The following is an 8,241-nucleotide window of genomic DNA, read 5'->3' as shown; positions in this document are numbered from 1 at the left end:
AATAATTTGGTCACGAGACATAATCATATACTTTGTCTGCTTCAAGTAGAATTTCCTCGTTTTCCCTAATCGTTTGTGGACTTTCTGCTAACATATTCACGTCATCCGCATAGACAAGAAGCTGATGTAACCCGTTCAATTCCAAACCCTGCCTGTTATCCAGAACTTTCCTAATGGCATATTCTAGAGCGAAGTTAAAAAGTAGAGGTGATAGTGCATCTCCCTGCTTCAAGGATAATATTAAAAATTAGTTTCTTGACAGAAAAGTCTATGTCCGAGGTAAACAGAATAAACCATAAGAAATGTCATTATTTTCTGGGGGTTGGAAGCTTTTAATAGAAAAAAAGAAGCACCTTCTACAGCCAATAACTCCAACACATTCCAATTTGGACAGAGGAAATTCTCTTCAAAGTATGTGACTAGTTCTCAGTCAATAAATTAGTATTAAATTGTAACAAAACTAACATAATGCAATTTAAATCCTGTCCAAATTCAACCTCGCAAATTTCTAGCGCAATAATTAATAATATATCCCTATTAGAAACAACAACAACCAAATTTCTTGGCTTAAAAATCGATAATATGTTAAATTGAAAAAATCATATTAAAGGAATTACCCCCAAACTAAATTCAGCTTCTTTTGCTATTAGATCTATGCAAAAGATAGTAAATAGCAATACCTTAAAAACAATATACTTTGCATACTTCCACTCAGTAATGAGTTTTGGAATAATATCCTGGAGGAAATTCCACAGACAGTAACAGTAAATTTCAATTACAAAAAAAGAGCAATTCGAATAATAGTAGGTGCCAAATCTAGGGTATCGTGTAGGAATATTTTCGAAAAATTATTAATAATGCCCATGGCTTGTCAGTGTATCTTTTCATTAATAGTCTTCCTCTTACGTAATCGTGAAAACTTTGTAACTAATTCAACACTTCATAGCATAAATACACGTGAAAAATGACTTTCATACTCCATCGGCAAGTCTATCGTGCTATCAAAAAGGAGTGCGTTATATGGCAGTAAAAATTTTTAATAGCCTCCCTGTCGATATAAAGAATGGAACTCAAAACATAAGATTATTTATGGCCAAATTAAAGAAGTACCTAATTTCTCACGCCTTCTATTCTGTAGATGAATTCATGACATTCAATAACGCTTCATGAAATTGATACTAAAACTTTGTGTTGTACTAGTAGACTATATTGTAAATCTCGTCTGTATATATTTCATCTAGATTGTGACTATAAATTAAGACATTATAATAGTATTAAGTTTTTTGACTTGTTCCATATTCTAGCTGTGAAGCAATGTATGAATACCATGGAATGTTAATAAATACTATACAATACAGTACCTCTGGAAAAAGAACTAAGGAAGAGACTAGTGAAGTGCTTTGTATGGAGTGCGGCATTGTATGAAACAGAAACACGGACATTACGACGAAATGAAGCGAAGCGACTAGAAGCATTTGAAATGTGGATATGGAGAAGAATGGAACGTGTGAAGTGGACAGACAAAATAAGAAATGAAACTGCGTTTAAAATAGTGGGTAAAGAAAGAATGATGCTGAAACTGATCAGGAAGAGAAAAAGGAATTGGTTGGGTCACTGGCTGAGAAGAAACTGCCTACTGAAGGATGCACTGGAAGGAAAGGTGAAAGCCACCGCCGTGGCTCAGTCGGTTAAGGCGCTTGCCTGCCGGTCTGAAGTTGCGCTCCGGTTCGATTTTTTATTTTAGTAGGTTATTTTACGACGCTTTATCAACATCTTAGGTCATTTAGCGTCTGAATGAGATGAAGGTAATAATGCCGGTGAAATGAGTCCGGGATCCAACACCGAAAGTTACCCAGCATTTGCTCATATTGGGTTGAGGGAAAAGCCCGGAAAAACCTCAACCAGGTAACTTGCCCCGACCGGGATTCGAAACCGGGCCGCCTGGTTTCGCGGCTAGACGCGCTAACCGTTACTCCAAGGTGTGGACTTTGGATTTTCTGAGGTTCTTCCAAACAGTAAGGAAAATGTGAGATAATATCATGGAAATTTTTCGGTCTCATCTATCACCAATTTCATCAAAACTATAATGTAGTATTTGAGATAGTGTTGTTAAAGTAAGCTACTGAAAGTAACCTATGTTATTTTTAAGTGATTATATAGATAAATGTGGGTTCGAGTTCCGGTAAGGTGGATTACCTGTTTGGGTTTTTTATTTTAATTTTAGTAGGTTATTTTACGACGCTTTATCAACATCTTAGGTTATTTAGCGTCTGAATGAGATGAAGATGATAACGCCGGTGAAATGAGTCCGGGATCCAACACCGAAAGTTACCCAGCATTTGCTTATATTGGGTTGAGGGAAAATCCCGGAAAAAACTTCAACCAGGTAACTTGCCCCGACGGGAATCGAACCCGGGCCACCTGGTTTCGCGGCTTGACGCGCGAACCGTTACTCCAAGGTGTGAACGTGAGATTTTCTGAGGTTTTTCCAAACTGTAAGGAAAATGTCAGATAATATCATGGAAATTTTTTGGTCTCTTCTATCACCAATTTCATCAACACTGTAATGTAGTATTTGATACATTGTTGTTAAAGTACGCTACTAAAAGTACCTTAGGTTAGTTTTAAGTAATTATATTGACACATCTGAAAATCTCAGAAAGATAGGGAAGAAGAAAATCTGAAATAATCTGTGATTAAAGGCAAGTGCATTTACGAAAATATTCTCTCTAATAATTTAATTTCTCTTTCACTCTATTATAGTATGCTGTTTAAATCTTATCAATAATTGCATCACGCTTTGGTGAACCTTGTCAGGTTCAGCCCTCTCTCCCCCACTAATGATTAATACATACATTTATTAAAGGGATTCAATACAGAGCGAAGGGCTTTCACAAGATTGTGAACACTTTGAATTCTGTGCTCGAAAACTCGGGCTTTTGTGCTGGCATTTTTTATTTACATTCGAAAGCTCCTGTACAAGCACTTTCCTCTAAACCTCCGTTTCGTTTCCTGGACAACGCCAGCGCCATCTACTTCTGCCGGTCGATTGTCGTTGAAGTGTTTGGGCTTTCTGGACATCTCTCGAATGCTTCTATTTGTATTTGGCTATGCGACTTTGAAAAGCGTGTGGGAAGAGGCTATTATCTTCTTTCTTAGTAGGGTTGTCTATTGAGGACACACATTGCACTGAAATCCCAATAGAACCGCAAAGACTTGCATTTTATTGTATGTGTGTTGAGATTCAGTGAGCCTACTGATGTGGGAGTGCAATACATTAATGCCCGGGTCATAGAACATCTGCTCGGTTACTATTGATTTCATGAAGAAGTCGGTTTTGTAAATCCGCCATGTTTCTTGAACATCGCAGCCTTATCTAATCGATCTGTCAATTATTGATTTGTTGATCAAGTTTCAGAAAGCCGCCACGGTTGTCTAGTGGCTAGAGCGCTGGACTTGTAATCTTCTGGACCCGGGTTCATTCTCCGGCGTACCCCTCGATTTAGAACTTGTGTTGTGTAAATCCGTAGTTCAAGTAAAACAGGGATTTTCTCCGGGAACTCCTGTTCACCTGTGAAATCCCAACAAATCTTCATCGTCATCTCGTTTCATCCCCCATCTCATCTCGTCTCTCATCTTATCTCATCTGTTATCTTATTTCATCTCTCATCTTATCTCGCGTCTCATCTTATCTCATCTCTCATCTTATCTCTCGTCTTACCTCGTCTCATCTTATCTCGTCTCGTCTCATCTCATCTCATCTCTCATCTTATCTCCTCTCATCTTTTCTCATCTCATCTCTCATCTTATCTCCCTTCTTATCTCTTCTCTCATCTTTTCTCATCTCATCTCGTCTTATCTCGTCTCTCATCTTATCTCATCTCTCGTCTTATCTCGTCTCTCATCTTATCTCGTCTCTCATCTTATCTCATCTCTCATCTTATCTCTCGTCTTATCTCGTCTCATCTCATCTCTCGTCTTATCTCGTCTCTCATATTATCTCTCGTCTTATCTAGTCTCTCATCTTATCTCATCTCTCATATTATCTCTCGTCTTATCTCGTCTCTCATCTTATTTCATCTCTCATCTCATCTAGTCTCTCATCTTATCTCATCTCTCATATTATCTCGTCTTTCACCTTATCTTATCTCTTATCTGAACCTTCATCTGAACTCTCATCTCAATCCTCATCTCATCTTATTTTGTGTCATCTCGTATCTCTTATCTCATCTCGCCTCGTCTTCTCATCTCATATCGTCTCTCATCTCAGCTCATCCCTCATCTTATCTCTCGTCTTATCTCGTCTTCACCTTATCTGATCTCTAATCTGAATCTTCATCTGATCTCTCATCTCAATCCTCATCTCATTTTATTTCGTCTCATCTTGTATCTCTTATCTCATCTCGTCTCGTCTTCTCATCTCTCGTCTTATCTCATCTCTCATCTTATCTCCCATCTTATCTTGTCTCTCATCTTATCTTATCTCATCTCTCATCTTATCTCCCCTCTTATCTTATCTCGTCTCTCATCTTATCTCATCTATCATCTTATCTCATCTCTCATCTTATCTCTCCTCTTATCTTATCTCGTCTCTCGTCTTATCTCATCTAGCATCTTATCTCATCTCTCATCTTATCTCCCATCTTATCTTGTCTCTCATCTTTATCTCATCTCTCATCTTATCTCCCCTCTTATCTTATCTTGTCTCTCATCTTATCTCTCGTCTTATCTCATCTCCCATCTTATCTTGTCTCTCATCTTATCACATCTCTCATCTTATTTCATCTCCCATCTTATCTTATCTCTCATCTTATCTCATCTCTCATCTTATCTCCCATCTTATTTTGTCTCTCATCTTATCTCCCCTCTTATCTTATCTCGTCTCTCATCTTATCTCTCGTCTTATCTCGTCTCTCATCTTATCTCATGTCTCATCTCATCTCATCTCATCTCATCTCATCTCATCTCATCTCATCTCATCTCATCTCATCTCATCTCATCTCTTTCGGTAAATATTATTGGTATAATATATACATAACTGGCTTCTTATGGGTGAATGACGAACAGTCAATATTTAACAAAAATGATACTAAACGAATAACTTTGCTGAATAAATTCATGATGTCTTTACTGTGTTAACTTTCGCAGTTTACCTGACTGACCAGTTTCGAAGTGGTATCCTTCATTGTCCAAAACCTGGTGAAGGTTCCGTCCTGTCTCCTGGATTCCTGTTATGGTTTGTTGTATTCATGATTGATCGGAAGACATAATTTCCATAGTTACCAAGTATATTTGCAGTTATGTTTATGTGAATGATGATATGGCTTTCTGATTTTACAGCAACGTTTACATTTTTAAGTTAAAGCTTACGTTATGTATAATTTTTATTGTGAATGAGCCTGTACCGTTAAGACCCATTCACTATGAAAATTAGACGTAACGTAAGTGTTAACGTAAGAATGTAAACATTACCGTAAAATAAAAAGAAAAATACCGTCGTTCACAATGGGAACATAAACATAACCACAAAGATACTTGGTAACCATGGAAACATAACAAAGACGCCATTTCCTCATATTCTGTCGTATACTTCAGCGCTCCACGATTGTGTTCTGTTTGCAAATCACATAAGCATAAGCATGAAAGTTTGAAGTTTGCAAACTTCCATGTTAACGTCTAACGGCAATGTTAATGTCAGTGTTTATGTGAATCATTGTGAATGATCCCATTTGGTAACCTGACCGCAAACTTTTGTGTTTATGTTACGTGTATGTTTAATTTCCATTGTGAATGGGCCTTTACCGAAAATAAGAGAAGGACGATAATGTGACCTGAAAATAAGTGACCTGCGAGTCACATGGAGGGGGTCATAGGGCTAACTGAAATTGAAGTTGCTGCTTTTCCACTTTATATGCAGAGAGATCTAACAGAATTTTAATTCAAGTTATTCTAGATTCTGCCGAGCCTTCCATTAATGTTAGAGACACAGATAATGAGGTGGCCACAGCGTGCCTTTCCTAAGGGCACAGGGATAGGGCTGTAACAAACAGAAACTTACGCCCCACTGGGATTTTCGCTAATACAAACATATTCATATATACAGTCTATGTACACCGGCTTGTGTCACGGATATTTCACGCATTTCTGGTTTTAATTGTGTCCGTGTGCCACTCTTCCTTTCAATAACTGACAGAAATATTAAACAGTCATACTCCAGTGTTTAGAGAGCACCGCAATCAGTCTGAAAACTTTTGATGTGGGCAGATATTAAAATTGTGATTTATATTTGTTTTTTTTTTCTTGTTTTATGGTACGTAATAACTGATGGCTACAAACAAGAAACTAACAAAGATACAAGGAAAGAACGGAAAGATACAGAGGGAAGAAATAAATAAAGGTAAACGAGAGGAATAAAGGAGCAAAAGTGATGACGAAAGAGAGGAGTGTAGAAAAAATAGACCTAAGGAGTTGGAAAAGTGACGAGGAAAACAGAGGAAAAGAGGAATGCGGTAAAAGGAAATTAATTTAATTTAAATTCGTTCAAAAGCAGTTTATTTTACAACAAATCTTTATGGAGGGAAGATACAAGGAAACAAGGAGCAATGGAATTAAAGGAACAAAAGGAAGAATGAAAAAACTAAGGATAAATAAAGGCGAAAGGAGGGAGATAAGAAGTCAAAGGACAAAATCGAAGAGGTGTAAAGAAATATACAACAAAAAAGTGAAAAAAAATGGAGATGAGAAGAAAAAAAGGAAAAATGAAAATATTGAGGAAGTGGAAATGAAGGAAAGGAGGAGATATGAAGAAAGAAAGGAAAAATGGAGATCTGAAGGACAAATAATTAACAAATGGAGGGAATGTGAAGGAAGAAAAGAGAAATGGAGATGTGAAGGAAGGATAAATGAAGGAATGTATGAGGTATGAAGAAAGAAAGGAGAAATGAAGATATGAGGGAAGGAGAAATGATGGATTTGACGAGAAATTAAGAAAGAAATGGAGATATGGAGGAAGAAAGAAATGGATGAGATATGAATAAAGAAAGGAGAAATGAAGATATGAAGGAAGAAGAAATGAAGGAATGGAGGAGATACGAAGGTAGAAAGGAGAAATGGAGATATGATGGAAGAAGGAATGGATGAGATATGAATAAAGAAAGGAGAAATGAAGATATGAAGGAAGAAGAAATGAAGGAATGGAGGAGATATTAAGAAAGAAAGGGAAAAAGAGATATGAAGGCAGAAGAAATTAAGGAATGAAAGAGATTTGAAGAAAGGAAGAAAAAAAGATACGAGGGAATGAAAGATATTTGAAAAAAAGAAAGGAAAAAATGAGATGTGAAGAAAGGGGAAATGAAGGAGCAGGAACATTAGCGAAAGGGGTGGGAGTCAAGTACATTCAGAAACGCAGGTACAATAAAAATGCAAGTAAAAATAAAGTGATGTCCCTGTACATAATATAGTTAAATAACTCAATGGATTAGTTTGCTCATGTTAGTTTAGTCCCTTCAGATTTATTTCCGTATTCATATTTTATTCTTATTCTTTAGTTTTATTTGCTTAGCTTGAAGTAAGGTGTTTACATTATTTTATTCATCTTCTGCAACTAAACTCAGTTCAATTTTGTTTCGTTATATGCTTCAACCAAAACCCCGACATTTCATCATTATTCCGTTTTCGTAGAAGTTATGTAAGAGTCAAGTGCGGACTGCAGAACCAGTCTTCTCATGGTATCACACACCATAGGATATATCTGGCATCAGTTCTTAAAGTATCTCGTGATGTGCCCGTGTTCCTCCCCCCGCTACCAGCTGGCACCCACATTCCCATCCCTCCGCTACTGCTGGATCTAATAATTGTGGGTTACGGCGGGGGATATTGATAATATAATAACAGTTAGCAATCGGAGCGGAAGTGCCCTATCGCTGAAATCTAGCCTGCACTAACAAGATTCGGGGTTCGACGCCATGTAATATTACAGACGTATATTTTAGCAGGTTTCGTGGTGGAATTTGCAATGATTTGTAATATTCGGAGCAGTTCGAACTATACGCTCAAGTAATTCCTCATTCAATGCATTTCTTTATCATATTTTCGCTTTTTTTTTTGCTTTCCTTTGTTTTTTCTTTCTGTTTGTCGTATTATTCTTAATTTTTTCTTCTCTCCTCTTTTTGCTGTATTTTCTTATTTTCTACTATTTTTCCTTTTTTATCCTTTCCTCCATTTTCTCTTTCTTCCTTTTAT

The sequence above is a fragment of the Periplaneta americana genome, chromosome 6 (assembly GCF_040183065.1).
Source record: "Periplaneta americana isolate PAMFEO1 chromosome 6, P.americana_PAMFEO1_priV1, whole genome shotgun sequence".
NCBI lineage: Eukaryota > Metazoa > Arthropoda > Insecta > Blattodea > Blattidae > Periplaneta > Periplaneta americana.
Note: the sequence above shows the minus strand (reverse complement) of the source record.